Below are 12,375 nucleotides of genomic sequence, written 5' to 3' on the forward strand. Positions count from 1 at the left end.
CGTTAAGAGATGGACTGCCATGCTCATGAGAGGAGGCATCAAAGACCACTCTCAATTTAGTTGTCATTTTGTCTTCTCTGATAACAGCATGATGGGGCAAGTAATACATTACATTGTCCTCCGTCACCTGTGAACAGTCGTCTTCTGGGACATCTTCACACACCCCCTGCTGTAGATAATCCTCAATGACATCATTGTATCTCTTAAACAATACTACATCGGTTCTCAGTTTCCTCTGCAGTCCATCGAGTCTTTCCTGGGCAATTCTGAAATTGTCTGGGAGGTGTGGGGCATTTTGCTTCCACGGTAACCCTACCTCATATCGCCCTCTAATGTATTTGACTGACTCCTCAAAGCTCTGTCTGGCTTCGCGGTCATCTGCGCTGTCCCCATCTCCCTGTGTTATGCCAAGGGAATCCAATTCCCAGAACATGCGCAGCTGCTTTGAGACTTCATTGCATTCACTTATTTCAATGTTCATACAAGCAACCTCACCCATATTTGAAGCAGAGACTGGTCCCTGTACTGCCCAGCCAAATATTGTTTCTACAGCTACTAGGGCTTCTGATATTCGCTCTACTCTTCCTGACAATATCTTCCAGTAGTAATCGGCGCCAATCAGTACGGATATTTCTGGCTCCTCCCTGCTATCGACTGAGACATCTGCTAGTGGTAGGCCTCTCTTCTCTAGCTGGTGTCGAATGTGTTCACCAGGCACCTTCATAATTGCAGTGCACACTTGCGGTGTCTCAATGGCTTCAATCTCTATTTTCTGTTCCTTATTCCAGACATTCTCCAGCACTAATTTTACAACATTTCTCACAGCCGTTACCGGGTTCTCACAACCAAAGGTATGCAACTTTAGAGTCTCCCTCCTTTGAACTGGTAGACCCAAAATCTTTACCTGCTTCTCGTGGATGAAACTTCGTTGGCTCCCACCATCCATTAAACAGCGCACCGCCTTCCGACCGCTGGGTCCTTCAGTCCATGCTCTCACTGTTTGCAACAGCACAGTGTTCTGACCCTTTGTGTGTGTGTTTGCAGTACGGGGCATAACGGATGAAATTAGTGCATCTGTAGAACCTTCAGTGTCATTGGGGGCTTCTGCTTGTTTGGCCTTGTCACACAATGTAGCATGGTGTCTTCTGCCACAAGCAGTGCATGACACACCCTTTGTTTTGCAAACCTTTGCGATGTGTCGTGGTCGTAGGCAAATAAAGCACCTCCCCATTTTCTTTAATTTCTCTTTTCGGGTGTTCACTGTGTCATCCGTGCACGCTTCTGATTTGTGGCTTGTGCTATCACAGAATATACAAGTAAGAGGCGTGGTCGAACTGCCTGTGTGGAGAGCTGCGGCTGTAGGCACATTTGCCCTTCTGACCCTTGTCTCGCTCCGTACATCTACTTTACAGTGTTGCTTGTGAGAAGCCTGTGCATCCTTGGTTATGGTTCCTGCGTTAGTCAAGTGCATCGCACGCTCTCTACTTTCAACCTCCCATTGCAGAAAAGTAACAAGCTCAAGAACCTTCCATTCATGACCTGGACTCATTTTGCGGGTGTATTCAAGGGCAAGATCGTCTGGTATCATTTGAAGCAGTATGGGGCACAATAATCCTCCATAAGTGTCTGATACAACACCTAAGGATTCTAAACTTCTGATCTGTACCTCACATTCGTCATACAGTTGTCTTAATGCTTCAACGTCGGAAGATTTCTTTACTGGAGTCAACTTCAATAATTTGGACATGTGCGCACTCACCACAAGGTCCTTTCTTCCAAATCTTTCCTTCAGCATATCAACTGCTGTGTCATAATTGCTGTCCGATATCTTTAATCCTGCAACAGCTCGGGCAGCAGGTCCAGTGAGGTATGACTTCAAGTAAGCAAATTTCTCCGTTTTGCTTAATTCTCTGTTTTCATGGATAGCAGTTTCAAACTGATCCCAGAACTCTTGCCAAAGACATACTTCTCTGTTAAATTTACTTATAGACAGCTTCGGTAATTTCACCGATGATCTATTAGTTAATCTGTCTGCATGCGTACTCACATCACTTAGCCGGGCCGCCCTTACTCCCTCCGTCGCGTCAGTCTGACGTTCAATCAACCTGGCAGCACGGGTTTTCCACAGACTGATGTGGTCCTGATAGTCTGCGGTTTTCGCGACATCTGCATCTAGCTCGTCTATTGGTATTTCGCCTTCTATGTCTTTATCCAATTCGCGGAGATTCTCCTCCTTAATGGAGAGCATGGACAACAACTCTCTCAAACGGTCGCAATTCACGTTGTCCTTACATGTTTCTTCTTCTAGAGACCGCAGTAGTTTCGTTGCGGATGCCCGCAAAACTCCGCGTTTATGTTTCAGCCTCTGTAGTCGGTCCGACATTTTCTCTTTCACCTTCGCGGCTAGGTGCAACGAGCTATCCGTTTAGTTCGCCTCTTCCCGGGTTTCGGCACCAAAAAATGTTGTTGTCACGAACCACGTTGCAGCCTTTCAAGTTCGCAAATGACGAGACTGACTCCTGGGTTTCTAATAAAACGTTACATTTAATTAAAATACCAACAAATATCCGTCGCTCCACTTGTACACTCTGAGGCAGTACACTCTTCTTCACTACTTTTACATTTACGCAAAAAGACCAAGGAACGTAATTAACGTATGGACATCTAGTGGCAGTTCTATAAATCGCATTTCAAATTGTACAATTAAACTCAATGCCAATCATTCATCAGCAATTACAAGTTAACAACCAAATACAAACAATAAAATACAACAACTAGCACAGAAGTCCAATAACATTTCACCATTCGGGTTCAGATCAGGCAAGCCGTTCTTCCCACTCACCCCCCGCCAGATTTCCCAGTCATTGCCAACGTGAGCGTTGAAGTCCCCCAGCAGGACTATGGAGTCTGTAGGTGGGGCCCTGTCCAGAACCCTACCCACCCTCTCCAAGAAGGTCAAATACTCTGAACTGCTGTTTGGTGCATAAGCACACACAACAGTCAAAGTTTTCCTCTCTGCGACTTTAAGTCACATTGAGGCAACCCTCTCGTCCACCATGACAAACTCCAACTGCACGGCAGCCAGTCAGGGGCTTGTTAGTATCCCCACACGCGCCCAGCTCCTCTTACCCCATGCAACTCCTGAGTAGGAGAGAGACCACCCCCTATCGAGGAGTTTGGTTCCAGAGCCAACACTGTGAGTGGAGGTGAGCCCAACTATATTTAGCTGGTATCTCTCAACCTCCCGCACCAGTTCCGGCTCTTTCCCCCCAATGAGGTTACATTCCATGTACCAAGAGCCCCTGTTCACCTTGGGAGACCCTACCAGGAGCATACTGCTCCCGATAACATAGCTCTGGAGATCCCTAGATCACGCAAGCCCTTCCGCCACGCTAAGGCCCCGATCCAGGAAGGGCAACAAATTATAGCGCATGGAAGTTACCAGATGCTGTTTACACTTGGACTGAAACCTTGTCCTAAGGTCTGACATGAACAAAATTGAGCTTTTAAGTACACTAAAGACACTTCTGTGAATGCACAAGAAGACAAAACCTCTTGGAAGTAAAACACTGTACTACTGGATCACTGATGTTCTTTTGTGGTTTTGTTGCTATTGCCTAGGAGTTCTTTCTCAAGATTACTTGCACTATGAAATACATTAAGTCCCAGAACATTTCAGCCAAAAGCTGCCTCAAGCATGACCACATATAGACCTTTCAGATGACAAAGAGCCCAAATACACCTTAAATACAGTCATGACCCCTACTTCAGTGTAGGTAATGGCAGAGGCTAGGATGAGATGGAGGTTAATGTCCATTGTGAACAATAGTTCATACTCGCTTAAGCAGATGGTCACCATGAGCTCCTTCAGGTCCCATATCGTTCACTTAGAGCAGTTTTCGGGTCTTTCTTTACAAACAGAAAATTCTCACACACACACACACACACACACACACACACACACACACACACACACACACACACACACATTTTCAGAACCGCTTGTCCCATACGGGGTCACGGGGAACCGGAGCCTACCTGGTAACACAGGGCGTAAGGCCGGAGGGGGAGGGGACACACCCAGGACGGGACACCAGTCTGTCGCAAGGCAGCCCAAGGGGGACTCGAACCCCAGACCCACTGAAGAGCAGGACCCAGTCCAACCCACTGCACCACCGCGCCCCCCGAAAATTCAATTTAATTCAATTCAATTCATTTTTATAGAGCTCTCTTCTCACGCAGTGACACAGAGCACTTGAACATAGGCATAAGGCAAAGAAACAAATACATCAGACAAAGAAACAAAGAAGAATGTTGACTACAGACTAGCGTAATACATTATCAATGCTTTGTAAAGCTATAAGTATGCATACTGGCCACGGTGTAAAGGAACAACAAACTCCCAACTGAAAGTCAAGGGAGAGAAAAAACCTCTTGGGGTCCAAGTGCCAGTCGCTGCACAACCCTCCTGGGCATTCTAGATTGAAATAGACTTCTGAGTCAAGTGGAATTAAATTTTGTGGTGATATGTCTGTGTAAACATGTACAATGGAACCTCAGTTGGCGAACGTCTCTTTTTACGAATAATTCGGAGTACGAAGTGCAAATACGAAAAAAATGTTTCTGTATACGAATGGTGGCTCGGAATACGAACAGCACGCAAATAGCCAAGGTTGTCGAATTTAATATTCGAACATTCAGTACGTATGATTCTGTTTATGAATAAATGTATTCGTAAACTTCTTCGGTTTTCGAAAGATTGCCTCCAAGCACGAACATCCTGTTTGAACCTGTACGCGTGGATACGCTTCGGGAAGCATCGGGCGAGTAGGGAGACAACGAATACCGTCCTCCAAGCATCAGTTGTATACGTAGCCTCACGATATGAACATCTCGTATCCAAAGCTCTCGCGCACATGTTTGAGAAATTCTTTGTGATTTTCTTTAGCGTACGTACGTAGTGTGCATACCCTAAGCAAAGGAGTGACAGCGTTAACAAAGCAACGGTGTTAGGCCATCGAGGACGTAGAGAAGTTGTTGCTTATCTGGATAAACAAGAGGCAGTTAGCGGGTGATAGCGTGTCCGAAGCTATCATTTGCGAGAAGGCAAGGCAGTTGTATACCGATCTCATAAAGTAAAGTGCAGTCAAATGTTCATTTTATTCTATTGTATTGTTCATTCATTGTATTGATTTGTCTTTTATATTATTTAACATTGTGTTAGGTAGGTTAAACTATGGTTATTTTGTGTGATTTGGTTAGGCAAGTGATTTTTTTAGTAATATTTTTGGGGGCGCAGTACCAATTATTTTGTTATACATTATTTCTAGTAATGGGGAAATTCGTTTTGGTGTACAAAAATTTCAGAGGACGAATGAATACATGGAAGGAATTAAATTCGTAAACCGAGTTTCCACTGTAAGTCTTTAGTTTTGATTTGAAGACTGATACAGACGGGGCATTTCTGACAGTAACTGGTAGAGGATTCCACAGTTTAGATGCTCTATAGCTAAAGGCACGCCTCCTACTGAGGTTTTATTGCTCACAGGTACTTAAGGTAACCTGCATCCAATGAACGAAGATATTGTCTTGGAACATAAGAATCACACACACACACACACATTTTCAGAACCGCTTGTCCCTTACGGGGTCACGGGGAACCGGAGCCTACCCGGCAACACGGGGCGTCTCTCAAAGGTAAACCAGAGCATTGTTCTGCCTTATAGGGCAGAAATAGGATTTTATAATCAACTCTTTAAGTGACTCTAACATTTGCCTCCCTTGTTCCCCTCAAGGACCTGTGAATTCCTCAACAAGGTGATACAGGGAGTGCATGGAGTCATTGCACTGATTTAATCATTCTCACTTTAGGCCTAGTATATCTGCAACATTTAAATGTTGACTTTTTTGTTTGTTATTTTGTGACATTGTCTTGTCAAAATAAATCCACTTTGTTGTTATGTGCCATTTTGAGCTGCTGTGTGTGAATTTCCCTGCAGGGATCAGCAAAGTAATAGCCTATCCTTTCCTGTCCTGTTAATTCTTGTCCGACCCTAAAAGGGCAGGCAAACATTTGAAAACTTGCTGTTTGAATTGCTTTCCATAAACTTCATATTGTTTCCCAAACAAATCAATTTACTTCAATAACCTTATGGAATTAGGGAATTTTGAACCCTTGTGTTAGTAATGTGGGGCTTGAGCATGTTTTAACAGCAGGACCCTCGGTGCAGAACTGTCCCACATCCAATGTAACATTAAAGACAGAAAAATATTTTACCATTTCAAAGGAAAAAGCATCACTAAATAGATTATCGCCCTCTGGAGGAAAGTGGGCACAGTGCAGAAGATATGACATTTTCACCACCAACCTGTTTTCCTAAAGTAGTTATTATTATTATTATTATTATTATATTTGTAGCATAGTGCTTAGAGCTGCTGCCTTTGGACCCAGAGGGTCCAGGTTTGAATCCCACTTCCAGCTGTAGCACCCTTGAGCAAGATGCTTATCCTAAATTGCTCCAGTAAATTACTCAGCTGTATAAATGGGTTTATGGGTTTAAACCATTGTAAGTCACTTTGGAGAAATGTGTCACCTAAATGAACTACATTTATTCATTTATTAGATGCTTCTTTCCAAAGTGATGTACATCTCATAGAAGATACAATTTGAGCAATACATTAGGAGAAAGAGAGACATAGTTGCAGATGTGTGATTCTTAAATACAGTTTGTTTCTTTCCACCATATGCACCAATGTTCATCATACAAGTAGCTGCATAAAACTCAGAATATTGATGATTCCTGATCTTAAAGTATATATATATAGAAATTTACTGTGATTTACCCCTGTATTCTTACTGTTTGAAAGCAGAGGCACAGTGAAAATTATGCGATAGACTACACAAAAGTGCTCTTTAATGGCTACAAGTAGCATTCAGTAAAAAAGTTCAAACTGTTTTCTAGAGAGTATTTCCACAGGATATAGTAAGTTTTGTCTCTGCTAGTAAACACACACACACAGCAGTATATATACAGTAGAGCAATTGAAAAATGTTTATCGCTGACTTGGATGAATATCATCAAGTTTTCATTAATTTTTCCTCAGAATTATTATTGATATGAGAGCTCTGGTTCTATTTCAGAATCAGCTGCTTACGATGACTTTATGCCTGAAAGAAAACCTAAGAGTAGCTTTAAAAAAAAAAAGTTTTGGAAGCATTTTGTTTTATACTTTAAGTTTAAAATTGTTTTACTTCACACAGTCGCTACTCCAGCATTGTATGTGAATGCTTGTTTGTGTACCTTATTATTAAAAAAAAAAAAATTGTAGGAAGGTTATCAGGATTTATCTATCCTGTATTTTATGCACCTACTTGAGCGATGAACATTGGTGCATCAAGTGGAAAGTAACAAACTAGGTTTACTTAAGAATCACATGTCTCCAGCTATGCCTCTTTCTCTTAATGTAATGCACAAATTGTATTTTTACTGAGATGTATGTCGCTTTGGAGAAACGCATCCTAAATGAATAAATGTAAATGTACATGTAATATAGCTGGATGTTTAAAAAGGTTTTACAAAGGAGTGCTTTATTTTTATAGCTATGTGTATTCAAGGTTTTTACCAAAGCTAAACTGGAGATAAATGAAGGTAGGTCTATTAAGTTTTTTTGTTGAATTCAGGGTAAAAGTGACTTTGGAGCTACGAATGAAAAGAGTTCCACACAGCCCTCTAATCCTTCTGTTACTTCAGGAGTCTCTACATAATAATTTAAAGACTAAAAAAACATTTAGTATTGTTCTCTGAGATGTATGTCACTTTGAAGAAAACTGTTCTCTGAATGAATAAATGTACGTGTTGTTTTGTATTGCATTTTTTTCTAAAACATTCATGTAGACCTATGACAAAAGGCCAACATGGATGTGACATGCATCTAAAAAGTTTTGTATATAGTAAAATTATTTTACTCTGAACAGTCTCTCACAAATTAATTTGTTTGCTTTGCTTAACACAAACAAGCATAGGTCACCCCCACTTTAAATAAAAAATAAACACACAACCGTGAAGACCAACATTTCTGCCTTTTCGTTCCAAAACACAGGAACATCATTAACTACATTTTCTTCTAGCTCATTTTCAGAATAAACTGCTCCACCCTTAATTTTTCACATGTTGGTGCAATTTTAGTTTAGGATAAGTGGTCAAACTGCCTTTGTGTATTAGGAAGTGAATGCAGCAGGTCATATGACACATTCATCTCTTCATTCAGCTGATGCTTTTCTTCTAAGCTTATATTGTTAAGTTACTTACAAGAATTTAATGATTGATACAGCAAGTAATTTTAAATGGAGAAATTCTGAGTAAGCATCTTGCTCAAGGGTACTACAGAAAGAGTTGGGATTCTAATCTGTGAACTTTCAGTCCTAATACAGCAGCCCTAACCACTGCACTACTAGCTACCCCACATATATTATCAAGATGATGGGCTTTGAATGGGATGTAAGGATCAGTTATGAAGAAACTGGGAGAAAATGTAATTAAATGTGAAAAAAAATACACTTCAAAGATATAACCAATCTTAATTTCAGGTGTAACTGGATCTAGGGGTAACTAACAGGTGCAGAGAAATAACAATCCTTTAAATCATTAATTCTAATAACCTGAAATAACAGCCCCTTACTGGATCGGGGCCTTGGCGTGGCGGAAGGGCTTGCGTGATCTAGGGATCTCCAGAGCTATGTTGTCGGAAGCAGTATGCTCCTGGTAGGGTCTCCCAAGGCGAACACGTCTGGAGTGAAGATCCAGACTAACACGATCAGAAAACCCCCTATGGAAAATGGGAACAAAAGAACGTTTACCGTACCCGGAATAGGGTCACAGGGACCTACCCCTGGAGCCAGGTGTGGGAAAATGTAACGTGGAGGGTCCATGTGGGCACACCACCCACAAGGTCCAACATGGGGGTTGGGTGCAATGTATACCAGGTGGCAGAATCACGCAGGGTGGCGCATGGCGTTGCGGTCCCTTGTGACAGAAACTGGCTCTTGGTACGTAGAATGTAACCTCACTGGGGGGGAAGGAGCCGGAACTGGTGCGGGAGGTTGAGAGATACCAGCTAAATATAGTTGGGCTCACCTCCACTCACAGTGTTGGCTCTGGAACCAAACTCCTTGATAGGGGGTGGTCTCTCTCCTACTCAGGAGTTGCACAAGGTGAGAGGCGCTGGGCAGATGTGGGGATACTAACAAGCCCCGGGCTGGCTGCCGTACAGTTGGAGTTTGTCATGGTGGATGAGAGGGTCGCTTCAATGTGACTTAAGGTCGCAGAGAGGAAAACTTTGACTGTTGTGTGTGCTTATGCACCAAAAAGCAGTTCAGAGTATTCGACCTTCTTGGAGAGGGTGGGTAGGGTTCTGGACAGGGCCCCACCTACAGACTCCATAGTCCTGCTGGGGGACTTCAACGCTCACGTTGGCAATGACTGGGAATTCTGGTGGGGGGTGATTTGGAAGAACGGCTTGCCCGATCTGAACCCGAATGGTGAAATGTTATTGGACTTCTGTGCTAGTCCTGGTTTGTCCATAACAAACACCATGTTCGAACACAAGGATGCTCATAAGTGTACTTGGTACCAGAGCTCCTTGGGCCAAAGGTCAATGATTGACTTTGTAGTCATTTCATCTGACTTGAGGCCATATGTTCTGGACACTCGGGTGAAGAGAGGTGCTGAGCTGTCAACCGATCACCATCTAGTGGTGAGTTGGATCAGATGGTGGGGAAAACTGATGGACAGACCCGGTAGGCCCAGACATTTAATGAGGGTGTCCTGGGAATGACTGTTGGAGGACCATGTCTGAAATGATTTTTACTCGCACCTCCGGGAGAGCTTCTCCCATGTCCCAGGGAGGTAGGGGACATGGAGTCTGAATGGATCCTGTTCAAAGCCTCCATTGTGGAAGCAGCCAGGCACAGCTGTGGCCAAAAGCTTGTTGGTGCCAGTCATGGCAGCAACCCGAGAACCCACTGAAGGAAACTGGTGGTGAGGGAAGCCATCAAGCTGAAGAAGGAGACCTTTGGCCTGGTTGGTTCTGGGGACTGCTGACTGAGCAGACAGGTACTGGCAGGTAAAAAAGGCAGCAGCAGCTGCGGCTGCAGAAGCAAAATCCAGGGCATGGGAGGAGTTTGGAAAGGCTATGGTAAATGACTATCGGTCGGCTTCAAAGAGGTTCTGGAGAACCATACGGCGGCTCAGGAGGGGTCGGAGGATCTTCGCTCAGGCTGTGCTCAGCAAGGGTGGAGAAACTCTGACCTCTGAGGAGGATGTTGTCGGGAGGTGGAAGGAGCACTTTCAGAAACACTTTAAGCCAAGAGATATGCCACCCTTTACAGGAGTCAGGGCCAGAGGCTTCCGGGCTGTCAGATTCCATTTCCCTGGTGGAAGTCACTGAGGTAGTCAGTAAGCTCCACAGTGGCAAAGCACCGGGGGTGGATGAGATTCGCCCAGAACTAAAGGCAGAGCGTCCAGAGCGAGGCAGAGCGTGGAGTCACACACCGGTTGCTGAGACGGCGTCCTTGGAAAGAATGGAGTCCCTGTTCGATGTAAGTTCTATCCTGAATGTATCGTCTGATGGCAAACCTGTGTGTTGTGTATCATGTGACATGTTTTGTTTGGTTGCACCTGCTGATATTGTAGAACATTTCATTTGCTCGAAATGCGTAACAAATAATGACTTGGTGCGGAAGGTCCGCGATTTAGAAAAGGGCATTAAGAATTTGCTTTCTATACGAGAAACAGAGAGTTGGTTGGACTCAGTGTGTCCCGATGTCTCCGTAGTGTCGAACTTGGAGTCGACACTTACAGGCTCCAGTACAGCTAATAAGAAGCCGGGTACCCCAGAACGCTCTCATGGCGACTGACTTACAGTTCAGAGTAAGAAGTTGAATAAAGCGAAGCCTAAGCTATGGGTTCCTGGTTTGGGCTCTCCCGTCAAAACCCAAAATAGATTTTCGGCTCTAAGCAGTTCACCTAATAATAATATAGTAATAATAATAATAATGTGCTCATTTTGGGGGATTAGACTGTCCGAAATGTTAAGGTTCGGGGGCCTGGGAATTGAAATGTAAATGTAAAGGTAAAATGTTTCCCACACGCACGTGTGCCCGACATGGAGGCTCGTGTCAGTTCTCTGCCCAATAATGCCGTGTCGACTATGATGGTGCATGTTGGTGGTAATGATATTCGTTATCAGCAGTCTGAGGTGTTAAAGAGCTGATTTATTTCTATGTGTAACAAGGCCAGAAGGAAATGTCGTAAACTAATAGTCTGGTCCTTTACCTGGACTCTTCATGGGGGACATAGTGTACAGTAGATTGGTATCTTTTAACAGGTGGTTAGAGACGTGGTGCCGCTCCAATCGTATGTCATTTGTTAATAACTGGGATGATTTCTGGGAAAGGCCCAGGTTTTTTACACGTGATGGTGTACACCTCATCTGGAGGGGTGGAACTTGGCCTGCAAGTTGCAGGACTGACTCATGGTCCATGGATCATCTCCTTTAGCAGCTTTGTGTATTGATAGGTCTGTTACTCATTCTGATATCAGTAGTCATTTCTCATGTGATGGGGTTTCTTGTGCCTTGTCCAGTGTGGGCCTAAAAACTTTAAATAAAAGCGTTAAGTGCAGCCAAAACATACAAACTATTACAAGGCCATGGCGTTTAACTAGACTTAGTGACAGGAGTGTTTACACCAGAAAACTAAAATACATTAAAACAAACATTCTCAACTTACCACTGAGTCCAAACTGTAATATAAAATGCTGTCTAACATTTGTTCACTAACAAGTAAAGCTGTCCTAGTAAATGACTTAATATTAAGTTACAAGTCCGATCTATTCTTTCTTACCAAAACCTGGCTCGGTGAGTCCGATACGATTCCGCTAATAGAAGCCGCTCCAGATGGATATGATTATTTCCATAAATCTTGTTCTGTACGTCATGGAGATGGACTCAGCGTTCTTTTCAATAGAAAAACTGTGATAATATCACCTTGTTTGAAGCGCTACAATTAGATTTCAACTCAAACCCTAATATAATTATATTCCTTATCTACTGTCCACCTGGACCGTACTCCTCTTTTCTCGAGGAATTTAGCAACTTCATAACTGATTTAGTCATTAATCATGACAAAATTATCCTGCTGGGTGATTTCAATATTCATGTAGACATGTCATCGGATACTCTCGCTAATAGTTTTCTGTCTTTCTTAAACTCCGTTGGTTTTACCCAAGTTGTTACCGGTCCTACTCATTCCCGTAACCATACGCGCGATCTCATCATAACCTACGGCGCAGATGTTCATCATGTTAATATTATTAC

Source organism: Scleropages formosus, chromosome 10, assembly GCF_900964775.1.
Source record: "Scleropages formosus chromosome 10, fSclFor1.1, whole genome shotgun sequence".
Classification (NCBI taxonomy): Eukaryota; Metazoa; Chordata; class Actinopteri; order Osteoglossiformes; family Osteoglossidae; genus Scleropages; species Scleropages formosus.